Source organism: Sminthopsis crassicaudata, chromosome 1 (assembly GCF_048593235.1).
Source record: "Sminthopsis crassicaudata isolate SCR6 chromosome 1, ASM4859323v1, whole genome shotgun sequence".
Classification (NCBI taxonomy): domain Eukaryota; kingdom Metazoa; phylum Chordata; class Mammalia; order Dasyuromorphia; family Dasyuridae; genus Sminthopsis; species Sminthopsis crassicaudata.
In genome coordinates, this window is record NC_133617.1 from 271,254,379 (window position 1) to 271,266,429 (window position 12,051).

Sequence of the window (12,051 nt, forward strand, 5' to 3'; positions counted from 1 at the left end):
ACTTTAAGCGCTCACTGAGGTATCAGCAAGGCATTGAGCAAAGTTGCTCAGGAACTTATAGTCAAAGTGTGAAGATGTCCAGGTTCACAGCTGATTAAGGAAATCTGTAGCTAATTGAGGAAGCAGTTATATCTATCATGTTGCCAACCCAAAAAGACAAAATAATTAAAAAACTACTCTATTTTTATCTTATTCTTTTTCACTTGCTTTTGCATATTAGAAAAATGTTTTTATTGCTACCTCTTTTTGTGATTCTCTGGTGAAGTAGGAGAATACATATTTCAAGATATATCTCTAATCATTTATCTCTGTGTCAAGTGGTGTTCATAGTTATTAGAAGTAACTTGCTTATTTCAAAGCAAGTAGCAAAACTGAAGTATGAACAGTTACTATCTAATGTCCAATTTTCTATTGGCCAACTTTTCCAACAAAAATTATAATCATTAAAAGCTAAATGCTGTCCAAAATGGTGGGGAACATATATATATATATATATATATATATATATATATATACACACACACACACATATATATACACATATATACATATATATGTATATATAGTATGTATATGTATGTAAGTAACTATGTATATATATATATGTAAATATGTGCATATATGTGTATATACATATAGATATATACATATATATATATACATATATATATATATATATATATATATACATATACATATGGAGGCCTCTAACATCCAAATACTTTCTTGTTGTGTATCTTATAAACAATCATAAAATATATTAGATGATTAGATGATTAGTGTATTAGAGAGCTACAAGGAAAAGCTATATGCTTCTCAGCAGTGGCTTCTTGGATAATATAACATTTATTTGGATTCTTAAAAAAATTAATATGAATGCAGTGGATGAGAAAGATATTCCAATGTTGGGGGATTAATGTGATCAAAGATATAAAACCAAGGCATTATGGCAGTTGACTAGAAGACATTCTTTTGTTCTGCTTGGCTAGAGCAAACAATGTGTACAAAATAATGCTATGATATGAAACTAGAAAGACAAGGCACTGATGTTCAAGAGCTATGATTGCCTGGCAGAGAAGACTGGATTTTATTCAGTAGCCAAAAAAGGATCCATAATTTTTGCACAGAGTAGTCACATGATTGAATCAATGTATATGAAGATTATTCTGGCAGCAGCACAAATAATGGATTGTCTGGGAATGAGAACAACAATTGGAAGACTTAGAAGGAAGTAATTACACTAAGCTGATCGGTAATAATAGGGACCTGCATAACAGTGGTAGTAGTACAAGTAGGAAGAAATGATAGAGGGGACATGACCAGTAATGGATGGCTATTTTTAGAGAGAGTCAAACATGAAAGATTATTTTCAGTTTTGGGTTCTGGGTTACTGAGTAGTTGTTAGCATCATCAAAAAGTAATGGGAAAAATAGAAAAGACACAGCAGGGATAAGGATGATGGGAAGAGAAAGCTGATGAGTACTGTTTAGATATATTGAGTTTAAAGTGATAGTAGTATATTTAAGTAAAGATGATATGTGGAAATTCTTAAATAGAAATCAGGAAAAAAATAGGAATGGTGGTTATCTACAATTGAAATCATGAAAGTGGTTATTATTTCTAAGGGAAAGAGACTAGAACAAAGATTCACCAATGAGGAAAAAGAGTAAGGAGAATCTCAAAAAATCCTAAAAAATAATAATGAGGTAGAACTAAGGGTTCTGAGCAATGTCCTAGAATCCAAGAATCAAGTATATAAAATGCAATAGGAAGATCAAAAAGCATAAGTATTGAGAAAGGAGCATTGAATGTAGTGATTAGGGAATCATGAGTGATGAAACAATGATTTGATTAGAATAAGGGGAGGTTTTTGGAAAGCAACTAGGTAGTATAAATTGGAGGTAGGAAGTATATATTGGCATTTCTAATGTACAGTGGTAAAAGGAAAAGAAAAACAGGATAATAGCTTAAGGGCAAAGAAAGGTTAAGGAAAAGTTCTTTGTAGGTTTAGCATGAAGAAAGAAAGAAGATAAGATTGAGAATGCAAGCATGAAGGAATAATCAATTTAAGAAGGTTTCAAAGGATAAATGGTATAGGAAGTAGAGCCAATTAGGCTCTAGTTATTAAATCTGTGAGGGGCTCATGGGATAAAAGAAAGAAGGGTTAAAGTAAGTAACTGTTTTCAAGTGCAGTGTATTTGGAAGTATATTATCAGAAAAGGGAATATATATATATATATATATATATATATATATATATATATATATATATATATATATATATATATATGCATGTATATATGAACAATGGGTAGAAACTGCAAAGATATGTGTGTGTGTATTGATTTGGTCTTAGAATATATTAGATTATCAGATAGATTGTGGGAAAGGATTCTTATTTAGTTATTATTTATAACAGATGGCTTCAGAGCTAACATCCAGCTATGTTATGTGATTATCTCATGTGCAGAATTTTGATGAATTAGAAGGGAAGAGTTTAGGAATCTTCTATTGGATGGCTTGAATAGTTTCAGTAACATAAACAATAAGACAAACTGCTCAAAAAGTAGGGCTAGTGTAGAAAACCTGAGGATCATAAAGGGCATTCTGATTGTCACTTGTGGAGAATATGATAGGAAGGTAATCTAAAATTGACATGTAGGAGTAAAGGCTTAACTGATATAAACTTACACTAATTTCTCATTGTCCCAGTTAACTCAGCTTGGTGACTTTCTTTTTTTTTTAACTTTCTATTTGGTACCCATCCCATTTATACTCAGAATTTTTAATAGATATAATTGTAAATTATAATGTATCTAATTATGAATATCAAATGTTATGAATTATTACATTATATTATATTATATATTATAAATTATTGAAAGAAATGTTATCTTGATCTGTTTCTTGATTCTTGGTACCTTTCTGGTTTGTCAAATAATACTAAAAATACTTCATCAGTTATGTAAGTAGAAAGATATTCTTTCATGTTTTCTACATTCCATTAGCAAAAGAGAAGTTCAAATTCCAACTAAAGTAATGATGCTCAATAATGGCTTTATGAAGTGAGTTAGGGAAGCAATACAAACAAGAACTAGGAAATGAACATTTCCTTCATAAATGTATTATACAAATACAGAAGATCTGCTGCATTTTATATCAACTTTAAAATAGCTTCTTGAGGCCTCAACATAGCTAATCCTACCCAGAAATATATATATATATCAACAAATTTATTTCATTTGGAGTAAGGTAGGAGTATAGTTAGTAAAAAAAAGTTTACTTTTTCAGAAAATGACTTTTTCAAATATAATGCTGACTGAAATTTTGAGCTCTAACAGCAACAACAAAGACTCAGAGACCTCATTTTGTATTTCAGATTTGCACAGCTAAGCTTAATATGCATATTAGAAACCAGCTGCTCTGGATAATAGCTTTATAGAGATTGGGATTAGCAAAGCTAAATCTTTTATATATAAACATAATGTGGACATTGTAATATTAAATATTTAAAATATGTTCTGAACAGCTGTGAACAAAATAAAAAAACAGCTAAATACATCAGAATTTCAGAATAAATGATAAATCACTAAAATTAATTTTTCCTTATGTCACTCCCACACTATATCACACTTGTCTTTGTAAATTGTTATTTTTTTACATCAGCTGCATAGCTAGGTTAATATTGCTTGATAATAACAAAACAGAATTGACTTATATTTTTAACTCCTATGTTATATTCCCAGGTGTCAGATGGCTTCTTTAAAAAATAGCACAGATGTTTGCTTGATGTATAAAAAGTAAACACTTATACAAGTTATTCTGTTTGGTAGCCTAAGGAATTATGAATTTGCAAAAATTCTATTTCATAGAGCAACAACATTTAAATATAATATCTTTTATATTGAAATGTTATTACATGAGGAACTATTTGATCTTTTTTCTTGAAATGTAATAACAAAAATCATTTAATCTCAAAATTACCATGGTAGATTATATATGAAAATGGTTATTACTGTTCTTTGGGAATACATAGAGAGTGCATATATAATTTGATTTTACTCTTATAATATAAAATAGGAACAAGAGGTAGAAAGGGGATTGTACCAGAAAAAAAAAAAAAAAAAGTAAGGTGGAGGTAAAAAGAGGGAAATTACATCTCACAAAGAGGGAAAGGAAACCAACTGTATTTGAGAGAAAGAAAGGAGGGGGATTAACATTGTGTGAATCCTACTCTCTTCAGATTTGACTCAAAGAGCAAATATTAGACATATATAGTTTACAGAGAAACTTCTCATACCTCAATGAAAAGTGGCAGGGGAAAAACAAAACAAAATAAAACAAAACAAAACAAAACTAAAAAAAGAAGGAGTAGACTAAACAGAAGAGAATACAGAAATAGTAGGGGAAAGGTATAATAAGAAAAGGGGAGGGACTTTATAGAGGAGAGATTCTAAAGGGGGAGGGCTGCTTGAGGCAAGAGATGCCCATAAGATAAATACTGGTGAGGGAGGGTAAGGGAGAAAGGAAAGAAGAAAAGTATAATCTAAGGATAATAAAATGGCAGGAAATACAGAATAGTTTTAAATATAAATGTGAATGGGGTGAATTCTCCCATAAAGTGAAGGCAGATAGCAGATTGGATTAAAAGACAGAATCCTACAATATGTTGTTTACAAGAAACACATTTAAAGCAGGGTGATACATACAGAAGAAAGATAAAAGGCTGAGACAGAATGTATTATGCTTCAGGTGAAGTAAAAAAAAAAAAAAAAAAAAAAAAAAAAAAAAAAAAGATGTCAGTGTAGCCATCCTGATCTCAAATCAAACCAAAGCAAAAATTGATCTAATTAAAAAAAATAAGGAAGGAATATCTTAATAAAGGGTAGCATATATAATGATGCAATATCAATATTAAACATATATGGACCAAGTGGTATAGCATCTAAATTCCTAAAGAAATTAAGAGAGCTGCAAGAAGAAATAGTCAGCAAAACTATAATAGTGGGAGATCTCAAACTTGCACTCTCAGGACTAGATAAATCAAACTACAAAATAAATAAGAAAGAAGTAGAAGAGGTAAACAAAATATGATAAAAGTCAGGTATGATAGATCTTTGGAAAAAACTGAATGGAGACAAAAAGGAGTATACTTTCTTCTTAGCAGTTCATGGTTGACAATATATTGACCATATATTGGGACATAAAGACCTCAAAATCAAATGCAGAAAGGCAGAAATAATAAATGCATTATTTTCAGATCATGAAGCAATAAAAACTCCATTTAATAAAAATCCAGGGGAAATAGAAAAAATTGTAATTGGAAATGTCATCCTAAATCTCATCCTAAAGAATGAATGTGTTAAACAGCAAATCATAGACACAATTAATAATTTCATCCAAGAGAATGACAATGAGACATCATATCAAAATTTGTGGGATGTAGCCAAAGAGGTAATAAGAGAAAAATGTATATTTCTAAAGGCTTATTTGCAAAAAAATAGATAAAGAAAAGATCAATGAATTGGACTTGCAACTAAAAAAGCTAGAAAAGGAGCAAATTAAAAACTTCCAATTAAATTCTAAGCTTGAAATTCTAAAAATAAGAGATTAATAAAATTGAAAGTTAAAAAAATGTTGATTTAATAAATAAAACTAAGAGTTGATTTTATGAAAAATCCAACAAAATAGATAAACCTTTGGTAAATTTGATTAGAAGAAGGGAAGAGAAAATTCAAATTGTTAGACTTAAAAATGAAAAGGGAGAACTTTCCACTAAGGAAGAGCAAATTAGAGCAATAATTAAAGAGTTACTTGGCCCAACATTCTGCTAATAAATTAGATAATTTAAGTGAAACTTTAACTATAAAATTATTAATAATTATAAATTATTATTAAATTATATTACTAACTATAAAATATAAGTTGTCAAGATTAATAAAGGAGGAACTAAATTACTTGAATAATCCACATGCTTCAGCCTCTGGCAAACATCCAGAGGCCACACCACCAGATACTCCAATGTTGCCCCAGAATATTTGCATAAATATCCCACCAGTCTCAGTGTATGTTAGACTTCACCACCAGGAGACCAGATGAGCACTAAGTTATGTGTCAAACCCCTAGAGGCTCCAGCAGTGCCAGCCACCAGCACAGCACCAGATACTAGTATTTCTCACATGCCTCAGAGCAATATTAGTGTAATACTAAGTAAATAGCCAAAGCTTGCTGGCACTAGTGCAAGAAGATATTACCCCTTCCATTATGGCAGCAAACCTCAATTTAAAAAAGAAAAGAAAATGACCAAAAAAGGAAGAAAAAAAAAAGAAAAAAAAACCTACTGAAATAATCTGATCACAGAAAGTTACTACAGAAGGAAAAACAAAACACAAATTCAGAAGAGGCTAACAATGTGAAAACCCTTATGGGTAAACCATATCCCCTTCCCCCCAAAAAGGGAAATGACCTTAAGTTCAGAAAAAAAATTCATGGAAAAGTTCAAAAAGGAATTTTAAAATCATATAAGAGAGGCAGAAGAGAAATTGAGGGGGAGAGGAGAGGATGAGAGTGATGCAAGAGAATAATTAAGAATCAGCAACTTGGAAAAAGAAAACTGCCTAAAAACAATTGGTCAAATAGAGACAGAACATTCAAAAACAACCCCTTTGTAGTTAGAATTGGGTAAGTAGAAGGTAATGATTATAATGATTATACAAGTTATCAAGAATCAATCAAACAAATTAAAAAGAGTGGGGGGAAAAAAGAATGCAAAATACTTCTTCATTGGTATTAAAAAAAATGAACTGGAAAACAGAACCAGGAGAGGTAATCTCAAAATAATTGGAGTATGAAATCATAATCAGAGAAGCAGCTAGATATTATCTTTCAAGAAATTATTAACAAAGAGGGAGGATATTCAGAAGAAGATGGAGTAGGTCAGTAAATTTTAAGCTCTCCAGATTTCCCTCTAAAAACAGAACACTTTTGCATCTCAGATTGAACACAGAGTGATGAAAAATCAAGAGACCTCAGGCAGAATAGGAATGTTCCTGATGCAACCCAAGAAGATTCGCCAAAAGATCCCAGAGGAGAGATTTATTTATATGAAGTGCAACTATCTCCAGGCTAGCTACACAGAAACAGCAAGTCAGGAGCTCTGGGTCTAGATGGATTTGGCTTGAGTCTAATCATGAACCACAGAAACTTTCACCTGCTGGACTGGTGTGTGGAGTCAGGTATTTGAGTACATGAAGACAGAGGGAATTTTGGGTGATAGGGAACATCAGGCCCAGCTGTAATAATGAGAAACTTTCCTGGGTGAGAAGGAACTAACGGAACATGAATGTAGAAGTCCTGGGGCAGGGACACTGATGGTTGCAGACACTTGTTGGAGGGTGGAATTCTTTGTTAAGGGTTTCAGGTTTGAGGGGAGAGCTAAAGTGAATCCAGTGGCATTATCATCTCACCCCATGATTTGAAAAGCTTATGCTAATATTTCTCATTAAAAACAAACAAACAAACAAAAAGAATGATGAAAGAAATAATCCAATCATAGAAATAATATATGAATAGGGAAGACCAGATTTCAAGCTTCTTCTACCCCAAAGAGAACCTCTAAATGACTCTCTTTTCAAAAATAACTTAAAGTCAAAAAATAATTTTTAAAAAATGAGAGATATTGAGAAAAAATTAAAAAATAAAAATAAAAATCATCCAAGAAAAAAAAGAGAAGAGTTTGGAAGAAAACATTATCCAAATAGAAAAGGAGATACAGATTGTTAAAAATGAAAATTACTCTTTAAAAATTAGTTGGACAAGGTGAAGTCAGTGAAGATATAAGATTTCGATAATTAAAAAATAGAAAATAAAAATGAAAAAAGAACAGAATGTGAAATATAAGAAAAAGATTCTATTTATTGACTTAGTGCTATATCAATCATCATTTTCTGGTTTGATTTGATTTTTTTGTACAGCAAGATAATTATATAAATATGTATGTATATATTGTATTTAACATATATTCCTACCATATTTAAAATATATTAGACTATCTGCCATATAGGGAGGAGATGGGAGAACACAAGGTTTTGTAAGGGCTAATGGCAAAGAATTATCTATGCATATGTTTTGAAAAATTAAAAAACCTTTAATAAAAAAATGAAAATGTATAGGGAAAACAAGATAACATGAGATTGACAGGCCTTTACCACTATGAAGAACTGATTTTTCTATTTACAAAAATTTATATTTTGCTATCATAGAAATGAACCAATGAAGATCATCATGTAGAGCTAGTCAAGTGTGATTATACAAAACTGGGCTTTATATGACCTGAATAGGGTGAAGGGGGAAATATTGAATTCTTTAAAAATAATAAGTGAAAAAAGGAAAATCAGGAGCAGCTCTCTACCATTCAAATATAATTTCAATGATTTAATTCAGTGACGATTTAAGCACCAACTCATATTCAAAACAGTGTTGGATAGGGAGGATAAGGTGAGAGATAAAATTAACTGGAATAATATTATGTGTTAATTATAGTGATTTTTCTAACAAAAATATCAGATCTGGGGAACAAATCAAGAAAAGAAAATATAAGAATAATTGGACAACCTAAAAGCTGTGACCAAAAAAATAATAGTGTAATAATGCAAGAAATATTCCAAACAAATCTGGATGGAACTCAAGGGGAAAGTAGAAATTGAAAAAATTCCACCAATCACCATTTCAAAGAAATTCTCTGTAGAAAACACAAAAGGTACTGATACCTAAATCAGGTAGATCGAAAACTGAGAAAGAAAACTATAGACCAATTTCCTTAATGAATATTGATGCTAAAATCTTAAATAATATATTAGCAAAAAGACTTCAGAAAATCATCCTCAGGACAATACACTAAGACCAAGTGGGAGTTATACCAGGAATGCAGGGCTGGTTTAATATTAGAAAAACTATTAGTATAATTGACCATATTAATAATCAAATTAATAAAAACCATATGATCATCTCAATAGATGCAGAAAAAACATTTAATAAAATCCAACATCCATTCCTACTAAAAACTCTTGAGAGTATAGGAATAAATGGACTATTCCTTAAAATAATAACGAGCATATATTTAAAACCGTCAATAAACATCATATGTAATGGCGATAAAGTAGAACCTTTCCCTGTAAGATCAGGAGTGAAACAAGGTTGCCCACTATCACCATTACTATTCAATATAGTATTAGAAACGCTAGCCTCGGCAATAAGAGCCGAGAAACAGATTCAAGGAATTACAGTAGGAAATGAGTAAATCAAACTATCACTCTTTGCAGATGACATGATGGTATACTTAGAGAACCCCAAAGACTCTGCTAAAAAGCTATTATAAATAATTCAGAACTTTAGCAAATTTGGAGGATACAAAATAAATCCACATAAATCCTCAGCATTTTTATACATTACCAACACAATCCAACAGCAAGTGATACAAAGAGAAATTCCATTCAAAATAATGGTCGATAGTATAAAATATTTGGGAATATATCTACCAAAGGAGAGTCAGGAATTATATGAGCAAAATTACTAAACACTTGCCACAAAAATAAAGTCAGACTTAAATAATTGGAAAGACATTCAGTGCTCTTGGATAGGCCAAGAAAATATAATTAAGATGACAATACTCCCTAAACTAATCTATTTATTTAGTGCTATACCAATCAGATTCCCAAGAAACTATTTTAATGACCTAGAAAAAATATGAATAGAATTCATATGGAGCAACAAAAGGTCAAGAATTTCAAGGGAAATAATGAAAAAAAAAGTTAAATGAAGATGGTGTAGCTGTACCTGATCTAGAACTATATTATAAAGCAACAGTCACCAAAACCATTTGGTATTGGCTAATAAATAGACTAGTTGATCAGTGGCATAGATTAGGTACACAGGGCAAGATAGTTAATTAAAATAGCAATCTAGTGTTTGACAAACCCAAAGATCCCAAATTTTGGGATAAGAATTCATTATTTGACAAAAACTGCTGGGAAAACTGGAAATTAGTATGGCAGAAACTAGGCATGGACCCACATTTAACACCACATACTAAGATTAGATTAAAATGGGTCCAAGATTTAGGTATAAAGAATGAAATCATAAATAAATTGGAGGAACATGGGATGGTTTACCTCTCGGATTTGTGGAGGAGGAAGGAGTTTGTTTCCAAGGGAGAACTAGAGACCATTATTGATCACAAAATAGAAAATTTTGATTATACCAAATTAAAAAGTTTCTGCACAAACAAAACTAATGCAAACAAGTTTAGAAAGGAAGTAACAAATTGGGAAAACATTTTTACAGTTAAAGTTTCTGATAAAGGCCTCATCTCCAAAATATACAGAGAATTGACTTTAATTTACAAGCAATCAAGCCATTGTCCAATTGATAAATGGTCAAAGGATATGAACAGACAATTTTCAGATGATGAAATTAAAACTATTTCCACTCATATGAAAGAGTGTTCCAAATCACTATTGATCAGAGAATTGCAAATTAAGACAACTATGAGATATCATTACACACCTCAGATTGGCTAAGATGACAGGAACAAATAATGATGAATGTTAGAGGGGCTGTGGGAAAACTGGGACACTGATGCATTGTTGGTGGAGTTGTGAAAGAATCCAACCATTCTGGAGAGCAATCTGGAATTATGCCCAAAAAGTTATCAAACTGTGCATACCCTTTGACCCAGCCATACTACTACTGGGCTTATATCCCCAGGAAATACTAAAGAAGGGAAGGGGACCTGTATATGCCAAAATGTTTGTGGCAGTCCTTTTCATAGTGTCTAGAAACTGGAAAATGAATGGATGTCCATCAATTGGAGAATGGTTGGGTAAATTATGGTATATGAATGTTATGGAATATTATTGTTCTGTAAGAAATGACCAAAAGGAGGAATACAGAGAGGCTTGGAGAGACTTACATCAACTGATGCTGAGTAAAATGAGCAGAACTAGGGGATCATTATATGCTTCAACAATGATACTGTATGAGGATGTATTCTGATGGAAGTGGATATCCTCAACATAGAGAAGAGCTAATCCAATTCCAATTGATCAATGACGGATAGAATCAGCTACATCCAGAAAAGGAACACTGGGAAATGAGTGTAAACTGTGAGCATTTTTTTGGTTTTGTTTTGTTTTGTTTCTCTTCTCAGATTATTTTTACCTTGTGAATACAATCCTTCCTTTGCAACAACAACAACAACAACAAAATTCGGTTCTGCACATATATATTGTACCTAGGGTATACTATAACATATTTAATATGTATGGGAATGCCTGCCATCTAGGTGAGGGGGTGGAGGGAAGGAGGGGAAAAACTCAGAACAGAAGGGGGTAGAAGGGATAATGTTGTAAAAAAAAAATTACACCTGCATATGTACTATCAAAGAAAATGTTATAATTATAAAAATTAATAAAAAAAAACTTTAAAAAAAGAAAGTCATCTATACCCAGAAAAAAAAAAAAAAGAAAACACAAAGGAATATTATTTCAAATTATGAAACCCTCAGATTAAAGAGAAAATTTTGCAAGAAACAATAAAAAAAATTCAACTATGTATTGGAACTACAATTAAAATTGTACAGGAATTATCATCAGCCACAATAAAAGACCAAAGGCACTGTGATCATATATACTTGCCATTAAAAGAACTAAATGTTACATTCCAAAATATCACATCCAACAAAATTACTCATAATATTGAATGAAAAAATATATATACATTAAATGATTGTAGATTTTTAGGACTTTCTTTCAACCCAAACGAAACTCAATTAAAAAAATTAACATGTAAGAGGCAATATACAAGAATCATTTCAAGGAACATAACATGGACAAATTGTTTATGTTTTTACATGGAAATGTCTGCCATATGTTTAAGATTGCCCTTAGTAATTGGGTGGTTCAAAAATATTTATACAAATGAGATGCAGAGTAAGAATATACATAAAGGTATTAGAGAGTAGAGAGGAAAGGACATCTAATAATTCTGAAAACT